The sequence below is a fragment of the Electrona antarctica genome, assembly GCF_951216825.1.
Source record: "Electrona antarctica genome assembly, chromosome: 2".
Classification (NCBI taxonomy): domain Eukaryota; kingdom Metazoa; phylum Chordata; class Actinopteri; order Myctophiformes; family Myctophidae; genus Electrona; species Electrona antarctica.
Genome location: NC_136807.1, coordinates 15,669,333 through 15,677,358, shown reverse-complemented (window position 1 = coordinate 15,677,358; position 8,026 = coordinate 15,669,333). Strand labels below are relative to the sequence as shown.

Here is an 8,026-nt window from a genome sequence, read left to right as displayed (position 1 = left end):
CGCCTGGCAGCGAGTGACACACTGTGGCCCCTGGGCAGAAACGTGAAGGGTTAGGGGCCCCATGGCAGAGACATGAAGGGTTCACAAGATAAACTGACTTTTAAACTGTCAGTTTAAAAGTATGTGTGTACGTGTACGTGTACGTGTATGTGTACACGCACACACACACACACACACACACACACACACACACACACACACACACACACACACACACACACACACACACACACACACACACACACACACACACACACACACACACACACACACACACACACACACACACACACACACACACACACACCACACACACACACAGCCTTTTGAATAGCTCACTAATCTGTTTATATCTGTATCTCATTAAAACAGTAAACTAGTAACTTGGAGTATTAGTTAATCTGTGGCATATTATGTTCAATTTATGCCATTGTTAGCGTTTCATTATTGTTATCTGAGGGGCGGATACGTTGGTCCGACGCACTGACATGCAACAGTTCCATTTGTACACTCTGAGTTACAGACATATGGGTCCAAAGTCCAAACTATCATTTAGCTGGGGACCCCCCTGGAACTCCCTCAAGGACCAATAGGGCCCCCAAACCCCACTTTGGGAACCACTGGGCTAGGGTGTCGGACCAGTGCCTGTCGGAGTTACGCTGCGCCGCTGCCACTCGAGTGACTACTAGCCAATCACAGTGCGTCTTTTCCTGGGACTTTGAATGAATGCAAAGGAGCTTCATTGGCATGAGAAAACAAACGTTTTTTACATTGCCTCTGACTGGCCTCCTCTCGAGATACAGACGCCCCATAGCCGAAGGAGGCGTATAACCTTATATGGTTGTAACACTGTGAAGAAAAGAGCTATACAAATAAAAGTGTAGGCCTATCATTATTACTCTAAGTCAGTGGTTTTCAACCAGTGCATGCATGGGACAGGGACCAGCAGTGGTCCTTGGGGGGTTCCAGGTGGTCCCCGGGGGGTTCCAGGTGGTCCCCGGGGGGTTCCAGGTGGTCCCCGGGGGGTTCCAGCTGGTCCCCGGGGGGTTCCAGGTGGTCCCCAGCTAAATGGTGGAGTTAACCAAATGGACCCTTTATAGATCTTTAACACTCGAGTGTGAAATGAAACCTTTTTACACTCTCAAGAGTTAAATTATTGTTAAATATCTGCATTACTTAATTCAGATCAACACAGCATGGAATTGTGGACAAAGTCTTATTGAATGATCACAAATTATTGTTTAGTTTGGGGTCCGAGAGGCTAAATGTCATCAAACATTCCGTGGCTCAGATGCCGAATAGATAATGGGCCTTGATATGAAAAAAGTGCTCTAAGTGGTTAAACTGAGCTGATATTGATGAATTGCAAATATTTTAATATCACATTAGTCTGCGGTACAACTGGACATGCGTCACGGCACCCACTTCGAGGAACCCTGGTCTAAGCCCCTGCCATCCACCACCCCTCCACCCGTCTCTCAGCTCGATAGGGCCCCTGTGGGTCTGTTAGAAGGCCCGTTGGTTGGGTAATCTGCTCCCCATGGTAGGGCCCCTGGGGGTCTGTTAGAAGGCCCGTTGGTTGGGTAATCTGCCCCCCATGGTAGGGCCTGTAGTTTTTTCTTTCCTGCTGCCTGCAGGGTGCCTCACATTCAAGCTGGAGATGGTGACGATACATTTTCCTTTCTTTTTTTCTTCCCCTGGGGATGTGTGCGTTTTGTACGACCCAACCATCACCAGTAAGAACAGACGATTAAGCATTCGACCAGTAGTCCTCCGAGGCAAATGTAATCCGACTCCTTAACAGCTGTGAGAAAAAAAACTGGGAAAAAAGAGAAAGAGAAACACACCTGCGTGCACTCTTCTTCAGCCTTAAAGGGATATTTTACTTTAAAAATAAAATAAAAAAGGACATTTTATCTTCTACTCTTTCTCTCTCTCTCTCTCATATATATATATATATATATATATATATATAGAGAGAGAGATTATAAAAATGTAAAAAACAAACAAAAAATACACGGTTTCCTCAGGGCAGTATAGGTCAGTCACCAGAACCAAGGATGGGTTACAGTGGGTTTGTATAGGAAGGGGGCGAGGAGTCTGATAAAAAACAATGTAGTAACACTGAATGGAGCAACTTATAAACTGTCTGGGGTGTTCACAAAAGCCTGAGTAGACGGTATATCGTTGAAGTGGGATGTTGTTTGTAAAGTGAGTTACTTTGCACCGACAATTTTGATACCTCAACGATTGTGAGTATTTCCATTTTTCTATAATTACTATACTTCTACTCCACTACATTTCGGAGTCAAATAGTGAACATTTTACGTCACTATAATTATTTGAAAACATTAGTTACTAGTTGTAACTTGTTACTTTTGAATTGGGTTGTTACCAAACCACTTCAGACCACAGTATGTTACAGGAAAATCTTTTACATTTTATCGTAATTATTACAGTACTATTCATTGTACAAATCCATTTAACACTTACTGCACACAAATTAATGGTTGTTTTAATGCTAGGCAAAACTATTTTAAACTTTTGTCATCTTCATTTAATTTTAGATGGTGGGTGGTCAGCCACAACTGGCCAATACAAATAGATGCTGGTTCTGTGCAGAATGTGCCGCCTCACGTGACATCTTCCAACAAAATAGAAAAAGCTCAATAGTAGGCTTGATAAAAGCCTGACTCGATAAGCCGCTCATTAGCCATTATCAATAAAAATGTAACGAGCTCCATCCCTAGCCGGGAGCCAAACTAGTGGAAATAGCAGATCTACAAGCTCACAACTCAACGGTTCGCGCCCACATTGTGAGCTTGTAGATCGGCTATTTTCACTACTACTCAAACATTTTGTTTGACCGCACTTTGAGAACCACTGTGTTGTATGATGAATTGAACATGGTGGGCCCTATTGTAAACAAGTGTAATACTTTATGGTGTCGTCCACAGTTAAGTTTTGTATTGAGTTGTTTGAAATGTACTGTAATTCTCCAATCTGTTAATAAATCCATCAATCAATCAGAATGCTGCATATTAGTTGGTTCTCTACCTGTGTGTCCATCCCCAATAAGTGATGAAGAAAACCAGTTCAAATGCAGTACATTTGGCTAATGCAGGGGATGTGCAACACTTACTTTAAGCTAATCAATGTCATGTTTTTATTTAAGAAAAAAGGTCATTTTGTGGTCATTTTCCCAAAATGTTTATATTTTTTAAAAACACAGATAATAAGCAGATGTACAAGCTCACACTGAGAATGATGTGTGAGATATCTCTCTCTTTCGACAAAGAGGGGTAATTGCAACCAATGAAGCATGTGTATTGTGTAGGCAGGGTTTAACTTGGTGAAACATATGGAATCTTTGGCTAAATAATAATTAAAAAAGGAAGGGAAAAAAAGGTTGGTCTACATTCAGCAAGTATAGATTCAACTCCGGATGATTACAGACAACCCATCACTATGCCACAGAACTCATCGTCATGAAAAAAGAAAAGAAAAACCTTCACAGCAAAAGGGGCAAATTAAATATGCGTTTTAGAAGAATCGATTGAAGAGGTTGAACCATCCCCATCGAAGTAGATGCAGAGAATCATTGAGTGACACTTTTATGTAACTTGATTTGAATGAATGCAAAAGAAAATAATCTTATACCATATCTTCCAAGATTCACTGCGTTGATCATTATACATCTGTTATATTTCCCCATAATTCAGCTCCATAAACGTTCCATTATTATATCACCCCGTCACTACATTTCAACCTAATTTCATATAATTGGTCCTCACTAATGTTCATGATAAAAGGCCACAATCTTTTTCTACTCGATCTCAAATACATTGTGGTATTTTATCATGAACATGAGCCGTGAGAGCCGGCTATTTTGTGTTTCTCGTAATATTATTGTCCTCTCATTATGTATGTCCGTGGCAAAAAAAAAGATAATTTGGAGAGAATTTCAGAGAAATGTCCACCACAGGCCAGCATGTTGATGACCCCTGCTGTAGTTCCAAAATTACATGAGCGTTTCATTTTAAACTTCAAACTTTGGTTGCTGAATGTCTCCCTCAAGCGGAGGAAAACGGTACTACATGTCAATGTGTGGGCAGGAGCTGAAAAGCAGGGGTGACAGTGACACCAACGCTGACTAAAATGTACAGTACAACTTAAAAAGGTACTGAGACTGATATTGTTGGGGGGTAAAGTTGTTAAATAGACCTATATTCTGATAGTAATCATCAATCAGTGTTTGTTCAGTAACAGTGTTACCGGTAAATAGCTCTATATTCGGATAGTAGGCTAATCATTGCGATAGAGCAGTGGTTTTCAAACCTTTTCATGTCAATGTCCATTATTTTTTGCCATTTGAGCCACGGACAACCATTTGATGAGATTTCATCTCAGGCAGAAGACTTGGAATATTGTGTAGTCGTTGGATAAGACTTTGTCCACGATTCCATGCTGTATTGAGGCAAGCGATCAAAAAAACATTCTTCTACATTTATCCAATTTTGTAGACTTCCTGTAAATTAAGTAATGCACATGTTTAACAATAATGTAACTCTTGAGAGAGTGTATGTTCAGTAACAGGAGTCTCCCCGTCTCTCCAGCTCTTTAATAAACCAAGAGTACATTTTCAGGCCAGGATACCACTTTTCCATTTATTGTTTTCTTTTTTGTGTGATGAAAGCAGACACAAATACTATAAAAAGGGGCATAGTGGCGCAGTCGGTAGCGCTGCATGTCGCCTCACAGGTCTCGGGTTCGATTCCCTCTGGGGACGCTGTGGGCGTGTTCTCTCCTCCGCATCATCAGTGCCCATACCCTGGATTTGGTGTTTTAAGCATTACGTTGTACTTTAGCTATTGAGAAATAGCAGATCTACAAGGTTATAGCATGGCTACAAGCTTGTAGATCTGCTATTTTTGAAAAGTTGTGTGCAATTCTTTGAATATATATTCATTCCCAGCAAATGTTTTTAAGTCATATCTTTGCTTCTGGAGGGGTCCATGGAACAACATATTTTGAGATGGTGATATTTTCAGCTGCCAAATACATTATAATTCTAGGGGTTCTATGCATGAAATAGTTTGAGCACCACTGATATAGAAACATAGGTTTTCCCAGAAAACTGTCATGATTTAGAAGCCATTTTGTAGAATAGACTTCAGTCGATTCTACAAAATTAAGTTAAGCACAGCTTTACACTGATTGACACCTGGCCAACAGGGCACTGCTCCATGGATTTGTGCACAACAGACACTTTGGAAAGTAGACTGAAGGCCCAATTTCTTTCCAACATGGCTGCTGTGCATTTGTGGGAACTACGTTGTTGAAATAAGTATGAAATAAACAGCGGTTCAGATAGACACATGAAGCCTGGTTCATTCATTCATTGAGTTAAAGGAGTAGTTCACAAAGAATATCAATATTTGACCTGAGAAGATTTTTGATCGGCTTCTTCTCCCATTGCGTGCATCGGTATGATCGGTACGCCTGGAACTCCAGTGAGAAAGGTTCCGTGGTGCAAAAAAAGATTATTATTATTATTTTTTTCATCACGTTATTGTTACTGTAAATAATCAATTAATCGAAATTAAGCAGTTAAAATTCCAGCCCTACTTGTATATTTTATCAATTACACACACAAGCATTTTAAATTCATGGAGAATTGTTTCCGTTTTTTGTCCCATTCCTAAAGCGATAGGAGGGGGGGGGGGGGGGGGGGGGGGGGGTGTAATTGATAATTAGTGCAGCATAATTCATCGAAAAAAGATTGCAATCTAGATTCACCATGTTTTTTCTTATGTTTTTGCTACAAGAGAGAGACTTTAAATTAAGAGAGGCTTAAGTCAAGCACTTTGATGTTGTCCGTTTAAAGCCACAGTAGTTGGCTCCAGGTGCCACATTTTGAATGTAGGGATGTTCAGCGACTACAGACTAAAGACAATAAATATTTTCATGGGGGGGAAAAATGAGTCGTGTGAGAATCATGATCTCAAATCTTGGAGGAAAATCGAGATTCATATTTGAGCAAGAATCGTGCAGCACTATAGAAAATAGGTCATTTCTTTTGGGTGAACTACTCCTTTAATAATTAGGCCCAGATACATGACCTCATACACATGGACATCAGCGCAACCCCTCCCCCCCACTTTTCCAGAATCAGTTGGCAAAAAAAAGTACATGGCTTTATCCTCCATCACCTTCTCTTTCACGATGCACAACACACACACACACACGCACGCACATCATAGCATAACACAAATTCTCACACACGCCACACACTTATACCCGATTCAGTACGCGATCGCGGGTGAGGGGCGCCGCGCAGCCGTAAATACAGCCGATCTACAAGCTTATAGGAAAAATGAATCCCTGGAGAGATTTGTGGGTGACCATTTGACCAATGAGAGCCCACAATTCAGAGTGATACTTTTTTGCTGCGATGTTGGAATCAGTTTGTAACCACCCCTGGGAAAGAAATCTCCCACAGTTCCAGACTAATCTCTACGCAGTGATATTAGTCTGAAGTTCCAGACTAATCTCATCAGACGTCACATCTGATAAGGGGGGCTCTATAGATCGGCTAATTTTTTGGCACGCGAAACACCTGCGATATACTAAAGGTGTTTGCACACTGGTCCGAAATTCGCCCAGAATATCCGACTAGATTTTGGAGGACGTAAAAGGAAAAACAAATAATAATAATAAACAAAATAAAATAATCACATTTGCACACTGCTGCAGAATATTTCGTCTGTATAGTTTTGTTTGGACCGGAGTCGATTTTTCGCAGCTGTCCAGTGGGGTCTAGGTGACAGGCTGACAGCTAGTGATAGCCTACTACTCTCTACTGTCTAGTGGGGTGTTGGTGACAGGCTGACAGCTAGTGATAGCCTACTACTCTCTACTGTCAAGTGGGGTGTTGGTGACAGGCTGACAGCTAGTGATATCCTACTACTCTCTACTGTCTACTGTCTAGTGGGGTGTTGGTGACAGGCTGACAGCTAGTGATATCCTACTATTTTCTGCTGTCTAGTGGGGTGTTGGTGTCAGGCTGACAGCTAGTGATATCCTACTACTTTCTGCTGTCTAGTGGGGTGTTGGTGACAGGCTGACAGCTAGTTATATCCTACTACTCTCTACTGTCTAGTGGGGTGTTGGTGACGGGCTGACAGCTAGTGATAGCCTACTACTTTCTGCTGTCTAGTGGGGTGTTGGTGACGGGCTGACAGCTAGTGATATCCTACTACTCTCTACTGTCAAGTGGGGTGTTGGTGACAGGCTGACAGCTAGTGATATCCTACTACTTTCTGCTGTCTAGTGGGGTGTTGGTGACAGGCTGACAGCTAGTTATATCCTACTACTCTCTACTGTCTAGTGGGGTGTTGGTGACGGGCTGACAGCTAGTGATAGCCTACTACTTTCTGCTGTCTAGTGGGGTGTTGGTGACGGGCTGACAGCTAGTGATATCCTACTACTCTCTACTGTCAAGTGGGGTGTTGGTGACAGGCTGACAGCTAGTGATATCCTACTACTTTCTGCTGTCTAGTGGGGTGTTGGTGACAGGCTGACAGCTAGTGATATCCTACTACTTTCTGCTGTCTAGTGGGGTGTTGGTGACAGGCTGACAGCTAGTGATATCCTACTACTTTCTGCTGTCTAGTGGGGTGTTGGTGACAGGCTGACAGCTATAGTGATAGCCTAATACTTTCTACTGTCTAGTGGGGTGTTGGTGACAGGCTGACAGCTATAGTGATATCCTAATACTTTCTACTGTCTAGTGGGGTGTTGGTGACAGGCTGACAGCTATAGTGATATCCTAATACTTTCTACTGTCTAGTGGGGTGTTGGTGACAGGCTGACAGCTAGTGATAGCCTAATTAATACTTCCGCAAAACGCAGCGGTGTGCAACCACCTTTAATGTATAAATCCCGGCAATAAAAACATTCCTGCGATCTCATCACACTCTTATCTCCACTCCTCCGACACGTCTAAAATAAACAAAATAAAAGA

At 42.0% G+C, this 8,026-nt stretch overlaps 1 long non-coding RNA gene across 1 annotated transcript; it reads left to right on the top strand.

The window, feature by feature from the left end:
- The first annotated feature begins 3,168 nt into the window (after positions 1–3,168).
- On the top strand, positions 3,169–6,912 carry LOC306937286. Its single transcript, XR_013791588.1, has 2 exons — positions 3,169–4,131; positions 4,483–6,912. It is a non-coding gene; the product is annotated as an uncharacterized lncRNA (long non-coding RNA).
- Positions 6,913–8,026: the final 1,114 nt, after the last annotated feature.